Source organism: Erythrolamprus reginae, chromosome 2, assembly GCF_031021105.1.
Source record: "Erythrolamprus reginae isolate rEryReg1 chromosome 2, rEryReg1.hap1, whole genome shotgun sequence".
NCBI classification, from domain to species: Eukaryota; Metazoa; Chordata; class Lepidosauria; order Squamata; family Dipsadidae; genus Erythrolamprus; species Erythrolamprus reginae.
This window is the reverse complement of record NC_091951.1, coordinates 38,240,981-38,260,709: the sequence shown is the minus strand read 5'-3', so window position 1 is coordinate 38,260,709 and position 19,729 is coordinate 38,240,981. Positions and strand designations below refer to the sequence as shown.

At 42.1% G+C, this 19,729-nt stretch overlaps 1 protein-coding gene across 3 annotated transcripts in view; it reads right to left on the bottom strand.

The window, feature by feature from the left end:
- DDR1 (discoidin domain receptor tyrosine kinase 1) overlaps positions 1-18,900 on the bottom strand; it is a 117,050-nt gene extending 98,150 nt beyond the window's left edge. For all 3 annotated transcript variants that reach the window (XM_070737738.1, XM_070737736.1, XM_070737737.1), the window contains exon 1: positions 18,614-18,900. The gene's annotated coding sequence lies outside the window, so the exon portion shown is untranslated. The remainder of the gene's footprint in view (positions 1-18,613) is intronic.
- Positions 18,901-19,729: the final 829 nt, after the last annotated feature.

Sequence of the window (19,729 nt, the reverse complement as noted above, 5' to 3'; positions counted from 1 at the left end):
GATAGATAGATAGATAGATAGATAGATAGATAGATAGATAGATAGATAGATAGGCAGGCAGGCAGGCAGGCAGGCAGGCAGGCAGGCAGGCAGGCAGGCAGGCAGGCAGGCAGGCAGGCAGGCAGGCAGGCAGGCAGGCAGGCAGGCAGGCAGGCAGGCAGGCAGGCAGGCAGGCAGATATATGGATATTTATGTGGCTGCCCCATTTATATGGCAGTATGTGGCATCAGTCAAAAAAGCTAATACAAACTTTGGTTGTAAAAACAGAGGCACAGAATCAAAATCTCGCCAAGCACAAGTGCCACTTTATAAAACCTTAGTAAAGTCACAACTGGAAACTGCATTACAAAAAAAAATGTTGAGACTTTGGAAAAAGTGCAATGAAGAGCAACAAAGACAAGCAAAACCAATGCGAAGGCCAGATTCACTTAAGAACCACGTAACTAACTTAACAGGTACAGTGATTTGCTTAACAACTGCAGCAAGAAAGGTCATAAAATGGGGCAGAGTTCACTTAACAACTGCCCTGCTTAGCCAGAGAAATGCAGGGGTCCATTTTGGTTGTAAATTGAAGATTATCTGCAGTTCTTCTCATTTTGCTTCCAAAGAATACCACATTTTTTTCATATCTGCTCCCCAGTATGAGCAGATCTTTCTCGTTCAGAAAGTGCTGATCAAAGAAAAGTCTCTAATAAAAAGCAGGTCCCTTCACATCCATCTAACCCTTCACTTCACGATCACAGCTTTTGCCAAGTTGTTATGACGAATTTGGCTCGGCTCCACGTACAAAATTTCCTACTTAACATAATTTGCTAGTTTCTTTTATAGATTTTTTTTTTTTGCCCTTCAGAATTCCACAAATACATTCCCCAAATAAAGATCACGTCAGATTTTGCTGTGATTTACTTGGGCTTCAGATCTGAATTCATTTAGAGGAGAAGGTCATTCCTTTCTATTTTCATTAGATCTGATGCCAACATTTATCGCAAAGCTGATGAAGATCTAAATTTCATGACCCGCAGCCAAATTTGTCCTTGGTGATGTGGGTTCTAAATCAGTGTTTCTCAACTGCGTGGATTTCAATTCCCACAATTCCCCAGTCAGAATAAGTGGCTAGGGAATTCTGCGAGTGGAAGTCCAGACAGCTTAAAGTTGTCAGAAATACTGCTCCAAATAAGTATGTTCCTCATCATGTCATATACCTTCCCATCTCCCTCCCTAAATTTTTAATGAAAAAACATATTTGGTACTTTAAATCAAGCACTTCTATATCCTGCTTGAAGCACTGGTAGAAAAGATGAGTGTGGTAAGTCCCTATGATACCAATTATGAGAAATTATGGGAATATTGTTTCTGATCCTTGCAATAACATATAGCCACAGGGAGAATTATCCTGCATGAATTTTTTTCTAATACAGTGGTACCTCCACTTACGAACTTAATTCGTTCCGTGACCAGGTTCTTAAGTAGAAAAGTTTGTAAGAAGAAGCAATTTTTCCCAAGGAATCAATGTACAGTGGTACCTCATGATACGAACTCCTCGTGATACGAACCCCTCGTGATACGAACCCCTCGTGATACGAACCCCTCGTGATACGAACCCCTCGTGATACGAACCCGGGGTTCGAAAAATTTTGCCTCTTCTTACGAACTTTTTTCGGCTTACGAACCCACTGCAGATCGCAAAATGGCGCTCCACTGGGCGCCGCCGCCCGGCTGTCACCTTTTAAAACAGCTGGGGGGCTTCTCGGCGTTCTCCCAAACCCGAACCCGAACTTTTCGGGTTCAGGAGACTGCCGAGAATCGCCGCTGCCCAGCTGTCACCTTCTGAAACAGCCGGGGGGCTTCTCGGCATTCTCCCGAATGCCGAACCCAGAAGTTCGGGTTTGGGTTCGCGTTCCGGAGGGCGCCGAGAAGTGCCCGGTTGTTTCAGAAGGTTACAGCCGGGCGCGCCGCTTGGCAGAGCGCCATTTTTGAGATCGTCGGCGGTGTTTTCGGCCGATCTGGAGGCTACAAAGGAGGTGGGGAATCCCAATAGGGAATTCCATGGGCAGAGCTTTGACGTCACGAAGACGTCCGACCGATTTATTAGTCTGTTTCCAAGTAACCAGACATTTTTTCTGTTTGGAAGGCTGTATTGCAGTGTGCTTCAGCCTAATAGTGCTATAACTTTAAAAAAAAAAAAAAAGCTGAAAAATGACAAAGTGGCATGATATTTCACAATAGGCCACATAAACGCCAATCCGCAGCGAGTTAGCCATATATATCACAAATTTAATTAGATCCTTCTTCCTGTCTGGCTCTTTCATCAGCAATTCATTTAGTTTGATAAACTGGAAGTCGCACTATCAGAGCTCACAATCTAAAGTAGAAGCAATCCATTTCCTAGTTAGAATGTAAAGTGTTTGAACCGGAGCAGAAGCATGCAGAAGCAAGATATCACTGAAATCTCTCTCGCACGTGTCCCTTCGCGAGACTTTGTTTCCTGTGCATGTGCAGAAGCAAAATCTCGCTAGGACGCACCTGCATGCACTGCTCAATTTTCGCTACTGGTACGCCGTCCTTATTTGTACCAGCAGCAACCTGATACTGGTCTGAACCAATATCACTAGAGCAGTGGTTCTTAACTTTGTTTGCGGTACTGAATTCACCGAACCCTTCTTTAGTGATAAACCAAATATGATTTTTTTCTAAATTCAACATAGAAACATAGAAACATAGAAGATTGATGGCAGAGAAAGGCCTCATGGTCCATCTAGTCTGCCCTTATACTATTTCCTGTATTTTATCTTACAATGGATATATGTTTATCCCAGGCATGTTTAAATTCAAGACATAGGTATATGTTTTTTTACTGGTACACAAAACGAACCGTGCATGAACATCGCCTTGATCAAAGAACAAAACCAACACAGTGCATGAACTCACAACAAATTGCATACCTGCAAATCAGTGTGACTTCTGCTGTTGTTTTTGAGAGACGAGATTAAAAGAAACCACACAACGTACGACAGTCACACGGTGACTACGGAGCACACTAAATTCCCCGCAGCACTGATTGGCCAATTAATATGACTTGATCATCTGCAGTAAGTGATGGCCAAGCGGGGCTTGTCATCACGAATTTACATAATGAGTCGGGTGTGTCTTGACCTCCGTGGCGGAGGCTCTACCAAACCCCTGAGACCGACTCACCGAACTCCTACGGTTCAGGATCAGGAATTGAAATCACATGAGCATGTAATAGATTCAAATTAAATTTAAAACTCTTCAAACTCGACTACAGAAAATACGACTTCAGCAATGGAGTGTTCAACGCCTGGAATGCACTACCTGACCCAGTTGTTTGTTCTCCAAATCTTCAACCTTAGATAGTCTACAGTCGACCTCTCCCCTTTTCTAAAAGGTCTGTAAGGGACGTTCATAAGCGCACCATTGTGCCTACTGTCCCTATCCTACTTGTCCTCTTTTATCATTACTTTCTATATTATGTTTATATAAACTACACTGCTCAAAAAAATAAAGGGAACACTCAAATGACACATCCTAGATCTGAATGAATGAAATATTCTCATTGATTACTTCGTTCTGTACAAAGTTGAATGTGCTGACAACAAGTTAGATTTATTGTCAATCAGTGTTGCTTCTTAAGTGGACAGTTTGATTTCACAGAAGTTGGATTTACTTGGAGTTATGTTGTGTTGTTTAAGGGGCGTACATAAGTGCACTGGTGTGCCTTTCGTCCCCTGTCCAATTGTCTTTCCTTTCTCTCACTTAAAATATATATTTTCTTTCTTTCATATATCCTCTCCTCTAAGTTCACTTTACCCTTATATATATTACTACATGTCTATTTTTCTTCCTATGTATTTGTGTATTGGACAAATGAATAAATGAAATGAAATAAGTGTTCCCTTTATTTTTTTGAGCAGTATACTGTCCTATACTTGATTGACAAATCAAATTGAAAAACAAACAAACAAACATAAGGTCATAAATGGTACATATACTAGAGGAAAGAGTGGAAATTAAGTGGCAGACAGCCGGCGTCAACCTTGGCATCTCTAATTCAAAGGATCAGGTAGTAAATGCTCACGGAAGACCTTCAACTGGAATTCCAAGACCAATGATGGTGAAACCTTCGAAGGTTGGCATGTCAAAAATTTTAAAAATGCTTAATTGGACTCTGCTGGCGTGTCATCCTCGCCCTGCCTCATAAAGGAAAAAATGTGTGTTTTTCTGAAGCACAACACCAACATGGGAGCCTGACGGAATAACTTCTTATTGCAACAACTGGTGTTCTTTTTTGCTGGGGAGGAGGGGAATTATGTGACTTTTCTTTACATTCCTCCCTCCAGTGTCATCCCACAGCAATGTCTCCCTAATTTTAGGATGACCTTTGCTTCCTCCTACCAAAGGTGGCCTCAGCGTCTTCCTCTTTAGAAACTGTGATTCTGTATTGCTCTTAACTTCACAGGGTAACGCTGTCTAATATCAGGCAGAAAAAAACCCCCAAAGAATTCAAGCAATCTAAAAAGGTTAAACCGTAGCGACTGGGCTAAAGTTTATTAAACTAAGACGTGTCGTTACTCATCCAAGCAACTTCTTCATTCAGTCAAAACGAAAAATTTAGCTTAGGCAGAAGTGTCGGAGAATTCACATACGCAGAGAAGTCAAGGCTTGAGTTTTGCCATGGCTCACTGAAAAAAAAATCCAGAAAAGAAAGTCTACAGGGAAAAATGTAAAAAAAATAAATTTAAATTTAAAAATGAAAAAATAAAAAAATAAAAAACATAAAAATAAAAAAAATCCCCTCCTATTTTTTTTGCTCGTTTTTGGGTGTGTGTTCTTCAAAAAAAATTCTCCCCATCAAGCAATCCAAACAAAGATTTAAAGCATCTGCCTTAATTTTGGACAGATTAATTTTCTCAATCTGAAAAACAGAGAGATCCCAGAATGCTGGAGGGTTTTTAAAAATGCAGACATTTATGAACTGCATCAGAAATGTCCAAAGTACTTTGCGTATTCCAGGCTAGACATAATGGCGGGAGCCGTATTTTGTTTGTTCACATGTCTGCCATAATTTATCTACAAATCGTGGAGGGAGACAGATGTAATTTTAGTCTCAAGAGGATCACAGAGGGACAAGAAACTCAGCCCTTCTCCCATCCCCAAATTCTCAAGAAACAGCACAAGCAAAAGGATAATGGGAGAGAACAAAAATTATCTAGGGATGATGAATCAATGTAGGGGGAGAAGAAGAACTACAGTGGTACCTCTGCATACAAACGCCTATATTTACAAACTTTTCTAGATACGAACCGGGTGTTCCAGATTTTTTTGCCTCTTCTCACAAACCATTTTCCACTTACGAACCCTCGCTTCTCTCTCGGCTGCTGCTGATGCTGCTGTGAGCATCGGAGAGGGACAGCGAGAGGGGAAGCGGTGGCAGGCGGACGAAGTGAGGCGAATGGAGTGGGGAGAGAGAAGTGAGAGGTGGCGGGCAGACAAAGTGAGGCGAATGGAGTGGGGAGAGAGAAGTGAGAGGTGGCGGGCAAACGAAGTGAGGCGAAAGGAGTGGGGAGAGGGAAGTGAGAGGTGGCGGGCAAACGAAGTGAGGTGAACGGAGTGGGGAGAGGGAAGTGAGAGGTGGCGGGCGGACGAAGTGAGGCGAACGGAGTGGGGAGAGGGAAGTGAGAGGTGGAGGGCGGACAAAGTAAGGCGAACGGAGTGGGGAGAGGGAAGTGAGAGGTGGCGGGCAAACGAAGTGAGGCGAATGGAGTGGGGAGAGGGAAGTGAGAGGTGGCGGGCAAACGAAGTGAGGCAAACAGAGTGGGGAGAGGGAAGTGAGAGGTGGCGGGCGGACGAAGTGAGGCGAACGGAGTGGGGAGAGGGAAGTGAGAGGTGGAGGGCGGACGAAGTAAGGCGAACGGAGTGGGGAGAGGGAAGTGAGAGGTGGCGGGCAAACGAAGTGAGGCGAACGGAGTGGGGAGAGGGAAGTGAGAGGTGGCGGGCAAACAAAGTGAGGCGAATGGAGTGGGGAGAGGGAAATGAGAGGTGGCGGGCAAACGAAGTGAGGCAAACAGAGTGGGGAGAGGGAAGTGAGAGGTGGCGGGCAGACAAAGTGAGGCGAATGGAGTGGGGAGAGAGAAGTGAGAGGTGGTGGGCGGACAAAGTGAAGTGAACAGAGTGGGGAGAGAGAAGTGAGAGGTGGCGGGCGGACAAAGTGAGGTGAACGGAGTGGGGAGAGGGAAGTGAGAGGTGGTGGGCAGATGAAGTGAAGTGAACGGAGTGGGGAGGGGGACATGAGAGGTGGTGGGCGGACGAAGTGAGGCGAATGGAGTGGGGAGAGAGAAGTGAGATGTGGCGGGAAGACGAAGTGAGGCGAGCAGAGTGGGGAGAGGGAAGTGAGAGGTGGTGGGCGGACAAAGTGAGGTGAACGGAGTGGGGAGAGAGAAGTGAGAGGTGGCGGGCGGACAAAGTGAGGCAAACGGAGTGGGGAGAGGGAAGTGAGAGGTGGTGGGCGGACAAAGTGAAGTGAACGGAGTGGGGAGAGGGAAGTGAGAGGTGGCGGGCGGACAAAGTGAGGCGAACAGAGTGGGGAGAGAGAAGTGAGAGATGGCGGGCGGACAAAGTGAGGTGAACGGAGTGGGGAGAGGGAAGTGAGAGGTGGTGGGCAGATGAAGTGAAGTGAACGGAGTGGGGAGAGGGACGTGAGAGGTGGTGGGCAGACGAAGTGAAGTGAACGGAGTGGGGAGAGGGACGTGAGAGTTGGTGGGCAGACGAAGTGAGGTGAACGGAGTGGGGAGAGGGAAGTGAGAGGTGGTGGGCGGACAAAGTGAGGTGAACGGAGTGGGAGAGGGACGTGAGAGGTGGTGGGCGGACGAAGTGAAGTGAACGGAGTGGGGAGAGGGAAGTGAGAGGTGGCGGGCGGACGAAGTGATGCGAATGGAGTGGGGAGAGGGTCAGTGAGAGGGGAAGTGGTGGCGGACGGACGAAGCAAGGCGAACGAAGATCTCTATCACATAATACTAGGATGAGGGGGCACTCCCTAAAGCTCATAGGCATGAAAGTGAGGACAAATAAAGGGAAATATTTATTCACCCAGAGGGTCCTAGGTTTATGGAATTCACTTCCAGTAGAGGTCATGACAGCTGTCAGCCTGGATAGCTTCAAGGCAGGATTAGACAGATTCATGGATGCCAAGTGTATCAGTGGTTATTGAAATGGATGTCCAAGTGCCGCCTTGAGGCAAGCAGGATTCCCTTGGGTACCATTTGTTGGGGGTCAAGGGAAAGGGTGGGTTTTATCTTCTTCTTCTGCTCAAGATCCCCATGTACAATTGGTGGGCCACTGTGTGGCACAGAATGCTGGACTCGATGGGCTTTGGCCCGATTCAGCATGGCTCTTCTTATGTTCCTATGTTCTATTGCTATGCTATATATGAAGGGCATTTGGTCCAGGGAATGCTGGCTGAGACCCTTCCCTTCCCTGCCTTAACACAAATGGGACAGAGTTCCAGTAAATAGCATCTGTTGTCATGCCCAAGAACCTTCTAATGATTATCTCTCAGACATCTACCACCTGAGCTCAGTCCCCAGCCTCTAAAGATTGTTGACACAAAATGGACTTTTATTAACTACAAGTAGGGTAATCCTACTAAAACTATTTAGATTTAATTACATTTAAATGTCATCGGAATCCAATCAAAGGCCATTTTTGCCCTGACTTCTCCCATTAGTTCTTGGAGAGGGACTCCCTCTTGGTATTCCATTTAAAGGCCAAATCTACTCTGCCCACTCTCCAAAAATTGGTATCTTACACTTCCAGATCCTGGCGCTTGTAGCTGAGAGTCTATTGTCTGCCTAAGGCAGGACTGGACAATTATGGCGACTTTACAACTTGTGGAAATCAGAATGCAGCAAATACTGGTTTGTTTGTATTAAGTATACAGGTATTTGTGCTAAAAACATAGAAACATAGAAGATTGATGGCAGAAAAAGACCTCATGGTCCATCTAGTGTGCCCTTATACTATTTCCTGTATTTTATCTTAGGATGGATATATGTTTATCCCAGGCATGTTTAAATTCAGTTGCTGTGGATTTACCACAGTAATTGTTAATAGAATAGAGTAGAGTAGAGTAGAGTAGAATAAAATAGAATAAAATAGAATACAGTAGAATAGACTAGAATAGAATAGAATTCTTTATTGGCCAAGTGTGATTGGACACACAAGGAATTTGTCTTGGTGCTTATGCTCAGTGTACATAAAGGAAAATATACATTTGTCAAGAATCATGAGGTACAACACTTAATGATTGTCATAGGGGTCAAATAAGCAATGAAGAAACAATCAATTTTAATAAAAATCTTAAGGATACAAGCAACAAGTTACAGTCATAGAGTCCTAAGTGGAAAGAAAAGGATGATATGAATGATGAGAAAAACTAGTATAAATAGAAGTGCAGATTTAGTAAAAAGTCTGACAGTGCTGAGGGAATTATTTGTTTAGTAGAGTGATGGCATTGGGGAAAAAACTGTTCTTGTGTCTAGTTGCCTTGGTGTGCAGTGCTCTGTAGCAACGTTTTGAGGGTAGGAGTTGAAACAATTTGTGTCCAGGATGCACGTGGTTAAACACTATCAGTTTGCTCTTTACTTCAAATAAATCAGAATCTGTGGTCACAAAATGAATGGCTGTTAAGTCGAAGAAACCAGAATGACCCTGAGGAGATTTAGGTTTCAGCCCCCATTTAGCCACAGAACTCCTTGAGGGACTTTGGGCCAATCTCTTGTGAGGGTCTTGTGAGGTAAAACAAAAGGAAGGAGTATAGCACCATAAAATGGGATATAATTCAAATAAATTGAGTCTGCAGAGAGGGGCGGCATACAAATCTAATTTATTTATTTATTTATTGGATTTGTATGCCACCCCTCTCCATGGCCTCGGGGCTGCTAACAACAGTGATAAAAACAGAATGTAAAAATCCAATACTAAAACAGCTAAAAATCCTTGTTATAAAACCAATCATACATACAAACATACCATGCATAAATTGTAGAAGCCAAAGGGGAAAAGAATATCTTAGTTCCCCCATGCCTGACGTCAGAGGTGGGTTTTGAGGAGCTTACGAAAGGCAAGGAGGGTGGGGGCTGTTCTAATCTCTGGGGGGAGTTGGTTCCAGAGGGCTGGGGCCGCCACAGAGAAGGCTCTTCCCCTGGGCCCCGCCAAACGACATTGTTTAGTTGACGGGACCCGGAGAAGGCCCACTCTGTGGGACCTAACTGGTCGTTGGGATTCGTGCGGCAGAAGGCGGTCCCTGAGATAATCTGGCCCGGTGCCATGAAGGGCTTTATAGGTCATAACCAACACTTTGAATTGTGACCGGAAACTGATCGGCAACCAATGCAGACTGCGGAGTGTTGGTGTGACATGGGCATATTTAGGGAAGCCCATGATTGCTCTCACAGCTGCATTCTGCACGATCTGAAGTTTCCGAACACTTTTCAAAGGTTGTTATTGTTGTTGTTGTTGTTGTTGTTGTTGTTGTTGTTGTTGTTGTTATTATTATTATTATTATTATTATTATTATTATTATTATTATTATATCCCAGACCACAATATCAGTCAGGAGTGTGTGAGAGGTTTGGGAAATCCCTGTTCTTGAAATGTTACACTTTAATCATGTGCTGGACTCTGTGACAACCCATCCACCCAGATACACACCCTCACTCTTTTCTACTCCATGAAATCCTTAAGGCAACTGACAACCTTTAACAAAGCAAAGCAGCCTTTAAACATTGTAAAAGTTGACTTAAAAAATCACAGCATTAAAATCACTTGACAACTAAAATCCAGCCCTCCAAACATTACCTTTTGCAAGGCAAGGCAATTAAGAGTGAGAACACAGACTGTCCTGTACAGAATTTGTTATAAAATTATAGATATTTAATACGACTATCAGGTATAAACTACTATAATAGACATCAAGTGAAGGGAAACCACAACTAAATGAACAATATGCTTTGTTCTAGACGTGGAAGGAAGTACCAACTCTGATATTTGGCCAAAGCACTGCAGGCAGGGTTGTGATTTAACCGAACAGATAGCCCATAAAATCATCTGCTACAATGTCCTTCCTGTCAACGACTACTTCAGCTTCAACCACAACAACGCATGAGCAAACAATTGATACAAACTTAAAGTAAACCATTCTAAACTCGACTGCAGGAAAAACGACTTTAGTAACTGAGTAGTCGATGCATGGAACTAACTACCAGACTCTGTAGTATCATCATCTAACCCCAAAACTTTACCCTTAGACTTTCCACTGTTGACCTCTCCCAATTCCTAAGAGATCAGTAAGGAGCGTGCATAAGTGCACGAGAGTGCCTTCTGTCCCCTGTCCTAATGTTTCTCTTTTACTAGTATCATGTATATAAATATTATTATATCTTTGTATACCACCAATACATACTTGACAAAACAAATAAATAAAAATAAAAAATAGATACCTGAAAATGCAGTATTTTCATCATCATCATCATGGTTATCACTCCTTAACATCTGGTAACCAGAGATAGACCATCTCGCAATGTAAAAATTGCATTTTCCAGTCATTTTAGAAACAGCTACACACTATGCAACATGCTTTTGGTGTCAAGACACATGGTTTGCATGGAGTGGCCTCTGCTTAATCATACCTTTCCGAACAAGATACAAATGGTTGGGATCAAATGTCCCTCTGAGTCATAAAACCACACAGAATCCAAGCCAAAATCTATTTATACAGACGTTTGTATGCTACCCATTTTAGAGATTCCAGCTGGGGTTCTTTGGGAGTTGAAGTCCATAGGTCTTAAAGTTACCAAGGTTGGACATCGCTGCTCTAGAGCTGTTTTCTCAACCTCAGCAACTTTTTAGGTGCATTCACTTCAAGTTTGAGAATTCCCCTCCCCTCAATCATGGGGGAATTCTGGGAATTGAAGCAGTGTTCCCTCTAATTTTTTGGGGGGGTGGGCGGAAAAGTATAGTGTCTGAGCGGCACTGGGCGGCACAGAAATAATAAATAAATAAATAAATAAATAAACAAATAAATAAACAAACAAACAAACAAACAAATAAATAAATAACCCACCCTGTTTTGCCTCAGAGAATTTCAAAATAAAATACTGTACTGTGTGTCTATAACAGTGAGCTCATAATAGGGCAACTCTATCAATATCAAAATGCCACTCAAATAGTTGAGCTAGTTTCAAACTAGATTTTGATTTTCTTTCTCTCTTCCTTACTCCCATTCTTTTTCTTTCTCTTTTCCTTCCTCTCTTTTTTCTACCTGTTTCTCTCTCTTCCTCTCTCTCTCCTTCCCTCTCACTCTTTCCCTCTCGGCTTCTGGGCAGGTTTGGAAAACTCTGAGTTGATGATGATTTTTAAGTGAGCGATTGCTCACTGCTCAGCTTAGAGGGAACTATGAATTGAAGTCCATGCTCCTTAAATGTTGCTGAGATTATGAAACACTGCAGATGGTTTAATAAACTGTTAAATCTATCAAGATATAATTAAACAATCTCCTATCTTTTTTTAAAAAAATATTTTTTATTGATTTTTTATAGGTTTACAAAAAACAAACATATAACAGTGCACAGTGCTTGTGCCCATCACCAAACAACACACACACCCCGTCACCCCCACCACCCCTACAGGAGGATTCAAAGAGGTTTAACTTGTTTATCTATCTATTAATCCTTGGCTCTATCTTGAACAAATTTTACTAAAAGAGTGATTGTAGTTTATTTTTCGTATTTACATCACAGATTTTACTTAACATATACTCTTTTACCTTGTTCCATCGCACCATCAGCTTCTCTAATTTATTCTCATCAAAATTATTTAATCTTATTTCCATAATTTCAAAATATATGTGATCCACCATATACCAATACCAATTAAACAATCTCCTATCATAAACAAAAAAAATCCTAATTTTGCACTCACGCATGCGCTAAAGGTCTGGACGGGGTCTCAATAGTAGACCCACATCTTACTGCTGGTGAAACCTACCTCCTGTAGACACAACAAATCATACAGGTTCCAGCCACATAACGTACAAAGACAGAACGAATAAATCACGTTTGTCTTTAAAGCTTTGTCTCTGAATTCCTTTCACCTCCTCCACATGTTCAAGCCTGTCTTTGCAAAAACTAAAGGAAAGAAATGTTGCTTTGCAGAAAGGCTTAAATGTGAAACTTGTTGTGTTGCCAATTGTACAGGCGATACCAGTTCTTACATGGCAGAAAGCCACATGAATACATGAATATAGGTAATCCTCAACTTACGACCACAATTGACCACAATAAATTAGGGTGTGAAGGGAGAAATTTGTTAACTTGTTCGTGCTGTCCCATTTTACAACTTTTCTTGCAACATTTGTTAGGTGAATCACTGGAATAGTGTGTTCTGGAGACCTCACCTACAAAAAGATATGGATAAAATTGAACGGGTCCAAAGACGCACTACAAAAATGGCGGAAGGTCTTAAGCATATAACTTAGCAGGAAAGACTTAATGAACTCAATCTCAATTTTTATTAATATTGCTTCTTCATTGCTTATTTGACCCCTATGACAATCATTAAGTGTTGTACCACATGATTCTTGACAAATGTATATTTTATTTTATGTACGCTGAGAGCATATGAACCAAGACAAATTCCTTGTGTGTCCAATCACACTTGGCCCAATTAAAAAAAAAATTCTATTCTATAGTCTGGAGGACAGAAGGGAAAGGCAGGACATGATCGAAACATTTAAATATGTTAAAGAGTTAAATAAAGCTCAGGAGAGAAGAAATAGGAAAGTGAACACAAGGACAAGGGGGCACAATCTGAGGTTAGTTGGGGGAAAGATTAGAAGTGACGTGAGAAAATATTATTTTACTAAAGGAGTAGTAGATGCTTGGAACAAACTTCCAGGAGACGTGGTTGGTAAATCCACAGTAACTGAATTTTTTATTATTATTATTATTATTATTATTATTATTATTATTATTATTATATCAATACAACACAGCAAATGAGATCACTATGCTGGATTTCGTATTCCATCACCAGTCGGGCGCTTCCCAAGCACCTAAGACTGCATGATGTAGCGGTGAATTATGTTTGCCGATCTCAGTAAAGCGGCCTTTTGCAATTGACAGATGGAGATTTTGTCAATTCCGATGGTTTTCAAATGTCCGCTGAGATCTTTTGGCACTGCGCCCAGCGTGCCAAGTACCACTGGGACCACTTTCACTGGCTTATGCCAGAGTTGTTGCAGCTCGATTTATGATTATGATTTATTAGATTTGTATGCCGCCCCTCTCCGCAGACTCAGGGCGGCTCACAGCAATAATAAAAACAATGTATAATGACAAATCTAATATATTTTAAAAATATCTAAAACCCCTTGTTTAAAAACGAAACATACACACAAACATACCATACATAAATTATATAGGCCTGGGGAAGATGTCTCAATTTCCCCATGCCTGACGGCAGAGCTGAGTTTTTAAAAGTTTACGAATTTAAACATGCCTGGGATAAACATATATCCATCCTAAGATAAAATACAGGAAATAGTATAAGGGCAGACTAGATGGACCATGAGGTCTTTTTCTGCCATCAATCTTCTATGTTTCAATAAAGTTGTTAAATGAATAACTCAGTTGTTAAGGGAATATGACTCCCCCATTGACTTTGCTTGTCAGAAGGTTGCAAAAGGTGACCACATGATTAAGGGGCTCTGCAACTGTCAAAAATACATGCCGAATGTCCAAATTTTGATCATGTAACCATGGGGAATGCTGCAATGGTCATAAGTGTGGAAAAGACACAAATCACTTTTTCTAGTACTATTGTAATTTTGGCCACTAAACGAATGGTGTAAGTCGAACACTACCTGTTTATTGATAAACTCAATTCTGTGTCAAGAATAAAGGAGAGATGGTGAGACAGACCTTCAGTCAAGGGAACTCCCAATCTTCCTTCATTCTTTCTCAGTCGGACCTACCCCACAGGGCTGTTGGTGGGGGGATCAATCTAACTAAAACCCAACTAATCTATTTTGTAATTTCCTCTTCAGCCACTTCACAAATTGCAATTTGATGGCATCTTCTACAAGACTTTGAGGCCTAAACATATGGCTATCCATAGGGGCACAGTTGTAAGCCTCCAGAACACAGTGTCTTTGAGAACAAGATTTGTATGCCGCCCCTCTCCACAGACTCAAATTATTTGAATTATATCCCATTTTATGGTGCTATACTCCTTCCTTTTGTTTTATCTCACAAGACCCTCACAAGAGAGTGGCCCAAAGTCCCTCAATGAGTTCTGTGGGTAAATGGGGGCTGAAACCTAAATCTCCTCAGGGTCATTCTGGTTTCCTAACCATTACCGGTAGTCTTCGACTTAACAGCCATTTATTTTGTGACCACAGATTCTGATTTATTTGAAGTTAAGAGCAAACTGATAGTGTTTAGCCCCGTGCATCCTGGACATAAACTGTTTCAACTCCTACCCTCAAAACGTTGCTACAGAGCATTGCACACCAAGGCAACTAGACACAAGAACAGTTTTTTCCTGAACGCCATCACTGTACTAAACAAATAATTCCCTCAACACTGTCAGACTTTTTACTAAGCCTGCACTTCTATTTCTACTAGTTTTTCTCATCATTCCTATCATGCTTTTCCTCCCACTTAGGACTGTATGACTGTAACTTGTTGCTTGTATCCTAAGATTTTTATTAATATTGATTGTTTCTTCATTGCTTATTTGACTCCTATGACAATAATTAAGTGTTGCACCACATGATTCTTGACAAATGTATATTTTCTTTTATGTATGCTGAGTGCATAGGCACCAAGACAAATTCCTTGTGTGTCCAATCACACTTGACCAATAAATAATTCTACTCTACTCTACTCTACTCTACTTTATTCTACTCTACTCTACTCCACTCTACCCTACCCTACTCTATTCTATTTTTGATCTTGCATCAAAAAATAGCCATTTTCAGGTTTGGCACTGCAGGCCTCCAGGGAAAAGAAATCAGACCACAAAGAATCACTTTGCTTCTTTTTAGCTATGCTAATTTGCAAAACACGTGGTTACAATGTGGACTGTGATCATGAGCACACATTCATTATGTATGTTCCATGCTAATTAATAATTATGTGTAACAGAAGTACTCAGGATTGCAGTCACTACAATATTTCCAAAATAAGTAGAACGACGACCACCCTGAAGGGCAGAGAAGCCCAGCTTCTCCTGTATTAAAAGCATTAATTTTTAAACTTGACAAGCAAGCTTGCTTTTTTCCAAAGCACCAGTTAAACAGAAACACACAAAGTTGACAGCAGAAAAAGATCTAGCGGTCCACTGAGTTTGCTCCTCTTGTGCTATTTGGTTGTTTTTGCTTTCTGCATTTATATTTACGTATTCATTCACTATTTTTTATTATTATTTTTAATTTGACTTTTTTTATTATTATTCTTGTCAGATGGTTGACATGTGTTTTATCCCAAGCCAGGTTTGTTGTTTGTTTTATCTTATTTTATTTTGTGATATTTATATGCTGCCTAACTCCAGCAGGACTCTGGACAGCTCACAACAATCACAACCAAAAAGCAATGTAAAAATGTAACAACAATAAAAACAGCGAGTAGCATAAAATACGTAAATAATCCTTAAAAAGCCTTGCATGCACTTAATCATTGCTGAATCAGTTAAACTCAGTAACTGACAATCAAGGTGGATTTCTAATATAAATGGGTGAACAGTGCAATCGCGGTAGGGAAAGCAAGTAGAATGCTTGGCTGCATAGCTAGAGGTATAACAAGCAGGAAGAGGGAGATTATGATCCCACTATATAGAGTGCTGGTGAGACCACATTTGGAATACTGTGTTCAGTTCTGGAGACCTCACCTACAAGAAAATATTGATAAAATTGAACGGGTCCAAAGACGGGCTACAAAAATGGTGGAAGGTCTTAAGCATAAAATTTAACAGGAAAGACTTAATGAACTCAATCTGTATAGTCTGGAGGACAGAAGGGAAAGGGGGGACATGATCAAAACATTTAAATATGTTAAAGGGTTATATAAGGTTCAGGAGGGAAGTGTTTTTAATAGGAAAGTGAACACAAGAACAAGGGGGCACAATCTGAGGTTAGTTGGGGGAAAGATCAGAAGTAACATGCGAAAATATTATTTTACTGAAAGAGTAGTAGATGCCTGGAACAAATTTCCAGCAGACGTGGTTGGTAAATCCACAGCAACTGAGTTTAAACATGCCTGGGATCAACATATATCCATCCTAAGATAAAATACAGGAAATAGTATAAAGGCAGACTAGATGGACCATGAGGTCTTTTTCTGCCGTCAATCTTCTATGTTTCTATAAAGTTTTTTGTTCCAGTACAAATTACCATATTTTTTGCAAGCTCACGCACACACACACTAACACACAAAACACAAAAGGAAGGACAAAAGTTACGAATCTACCTGCCTTTTGAAAAAAATGAATGGCCTCACTAACCAAAAATAAAAGGAAATTAAAGAAAAATTGGAAATGATAATAACCTTTTGGTCCCAATGTGCAAGATTACATAGATTGTATTGTATTAGAGAGTGTGTAAACCAGTCTAAAATTTCCACTGTGGGAACTGCAGATCCTTATTGATTTCTCAATCCAGGTGAAGAAAGTCAAACCTCTCTCCAAACATCCCAAAATGCAGGATAGCAGAGGAAATAGGGAAGGGCCACCTACGGCCAAACTAAGGTTGTCTTCCGATAGGATAAAATTCCCCTGTGCCAATGGAGCCAGCAACTCCCACCTCACGTGGATTTTATATGTAAATACACATTGCAGTATTTCCGCACAGCCTCTTTTTTTTCTTTAAGGAGTTATACACAACAAAAACGGCCCTTGGCAAAACGAAGCGCAGGCGTATCTGCCCCAGTTACACCTAAAAAACCATTTTGTGTAGGCGAGACTTTCCAGCAGGTATAATTCCCAGTACTTTTATGTGACAAGCAAGTCAGGCACCCAACTCAGGCCTATTGCACGGGAACTGTGGTTTCATTAAGCGCTCAAAATCAATCTCCGTTAAACCATCAATCTGGATTCCCTCCCAGCAGGGCAAACTAAAATCAAATCAAACCATACTTAGCACAAGTGTGCGCCGATCATCCAACGAAGCTGCCTGTTCTCTGGTCATATGTTTGCCTTAGTTCCAAACCCAAAGGAGGCTTTTTTTCTTTCTTTCAAGAAGCAACTGGACTTTCTGGTTTTCCTTTGAGGACATTTAGCTTCTCACCCAAGAAGCTTCTTCAAGCTCTTTCCCATAAAAGTTATTTTTTTCTCCACAACAAAAAAAAAAGATACATACATAACATTGTACACTGCTCAAAAAAAATTATAAAGGGGACACTTAAAAACAGAATATAACTTCAAGTAAATCAAACTTCTGTGAAATCAAACTGCCCACTTAGGAAACAACACTAATTGACAGTCAATTTCACATGCTGTTGTACAGAACAAAGTATTCAATGAGAATATTTCATTCATTCAGATTCAGATATGTTATTTGAGTGTTCCCTTTATTTTTTTGAGCAGCAATACAAATCAATATGCATATATTATACTGTTATTATATGTTGTACGCCCAGTTGGGCGGCCTAAAAGTACAACCAACCAACCAACCAACCAACCAACCAAGAATAAAAACAATAATACAATAACTTAAGTTAAATTCCAATTTAAATTTCTGTTATTCAATCTATCTCAATCATCCCTTTCTCCTCTTTCTATTTCAGGTGGCCATTTCACCTCTAATACCTACTTTCTTAACACTTTCAGCTCTGAAGACACCTTCCAAAGCAAAATGTCTTCAAAGAAAAACCAGTTGCCTCTTGGGGAAAAAAGCCTCTTTCTTTCTTTCTGTCTTTCTTTCAGAAGACTGAAACATAGAAGATTTAGGGCAGAAAAAGACCTCATGGTCCATCTAGTCTGCTCATACTATTTCCTGTATTTTATCTTAGGATGGATATATATTTATCCCAGGCCTGTTTAAATTCAGTTACTGTGGATTTACCAATCACATCTACTGGAAGTTTGTTCCAAGCATCTACTTCTTTCTTTCTTTCTTTCTTTCTTTCTTTCTTTCTTTTCTTTCCTTCCTTCCTTCCTTCCTTTATTTGATTGATTTTTATACCGCCCGCCTCCATAGGGACTCTTTGGGACAACTACGACCTGGACGACTTGAGAATCTTCATAGATACTTAGTTCTGAACGTTGGCACTCTGACCATGGTCAGGAACACGGTCTCCTCCAGGAACCCCTCTCGGCGTTCTGGATCCAAAACCGCGACCCACGAAGCAAAGTCTGTCCTCAAGTCGCGCCCAGCCCTAATGTTGATTTTTTTTTCTCCCCCCCCCCCCCCCCAGCTCGGAGTCCATTTCCACCGCTGTTAAATCCGCGGCAGGTGACTCTGGGTTTCAACCCCAGGCAGCGGCGCCAGGAAGCGAGCGAGCGAGTCCCAGCCTGTCGCCCCGAAGCCCTGCGATGGACTTACCTCCTCCTCGCCTCTCTTCTCCCTCCAAGCAGCAGCGGGGCGTTAAAAATCCCACCAGGTTCCCGAACAGTTAGGAAGACCCCGGAATCCCCGCCGACCAGATCACCGGCGGCTTCTTGGCCCCGGCCCTCCCGCGGGGATCCAAACCGAGGAGCTGCACTGGCGGCGGAGAAAGAGGGACGTGGGAACCGGCCCTGGCGAGAGCGCCGCGTCCCGCTGCCCCCCGGCACGTAACTGGCGAGGGAGGCAGGCAGGGCAGGCAGGCAGCGCAGCTCCGGAGTTGGCAGCCAGTTGCTGGCGGCTGATCTCATCCGGGATTTGCATAAACTCCCCCTCTTTTTTCCCGCGGCGCTGGTGAGGCGGGGACTCGCTCAGCAGTTGGCGGGGTGGCGGCGAATGCGGAGGCCGAGAGGGCTCCCCGCCTCTCTTCACTCCGTTCCTTTCCTTTCCTTCTCCCTCCTTTCCTCTCTGTCTTCCTTCTCTCTCACCTTTCTTTTTCTTTCTTTCTCTCTCCCTTCCTTCTCTCTCACTCCTTTCTTTCTTTTCTTTCTCCCTCCTTTCTCCTACCCCACTCTCTCCCTTCCTTCTCTATCACATTTTCCCTTTCTTTTTGTTTCTCTCTTCCTTTCCTTCCTTCTCTCTCCCTCCTTTCTTTCTTTTCTTTCTCCCTCCTTTCTCCTACCCCCCTCTCTCCCTTCTCTATCATTTTTCCTTTCTTTTTGTTTCTCTCTTCCTTTCCTTCCTTCTCTCTCCCTCACTCCTTTCCTTCTTTCTTTCCTTTCTCCCTCCTTTATCTTTCCCCCTCTTTCCCTTCCTTCTCTTTTTCCCTTTCTTTTTTTCTCTCTCTCCCTTACTTTTTTCTTTCTCTTCCTTCGTTCCCTCTCCCTCGCTCCTATCCTTTTTCTCCTTTCTCCTTTCCTCTCTCTCTCTCTCTTTCTCTTCCCTCTCCCTTTCTTTCTTTCATTTCTATTTCTTCCTTTCTCTCTCTTCTTTCTTTCCCTCTCTTTCTTTCCTTTCTTTCCCCCTTCCTCCCTGCCTTCCTTTCTTTCTCTTCCTTTCTCTCTCTTCTCCCTTCCTCCCTTTTTCTTTCTTTGTGCCTTCCTTTCTCTTTCTTTC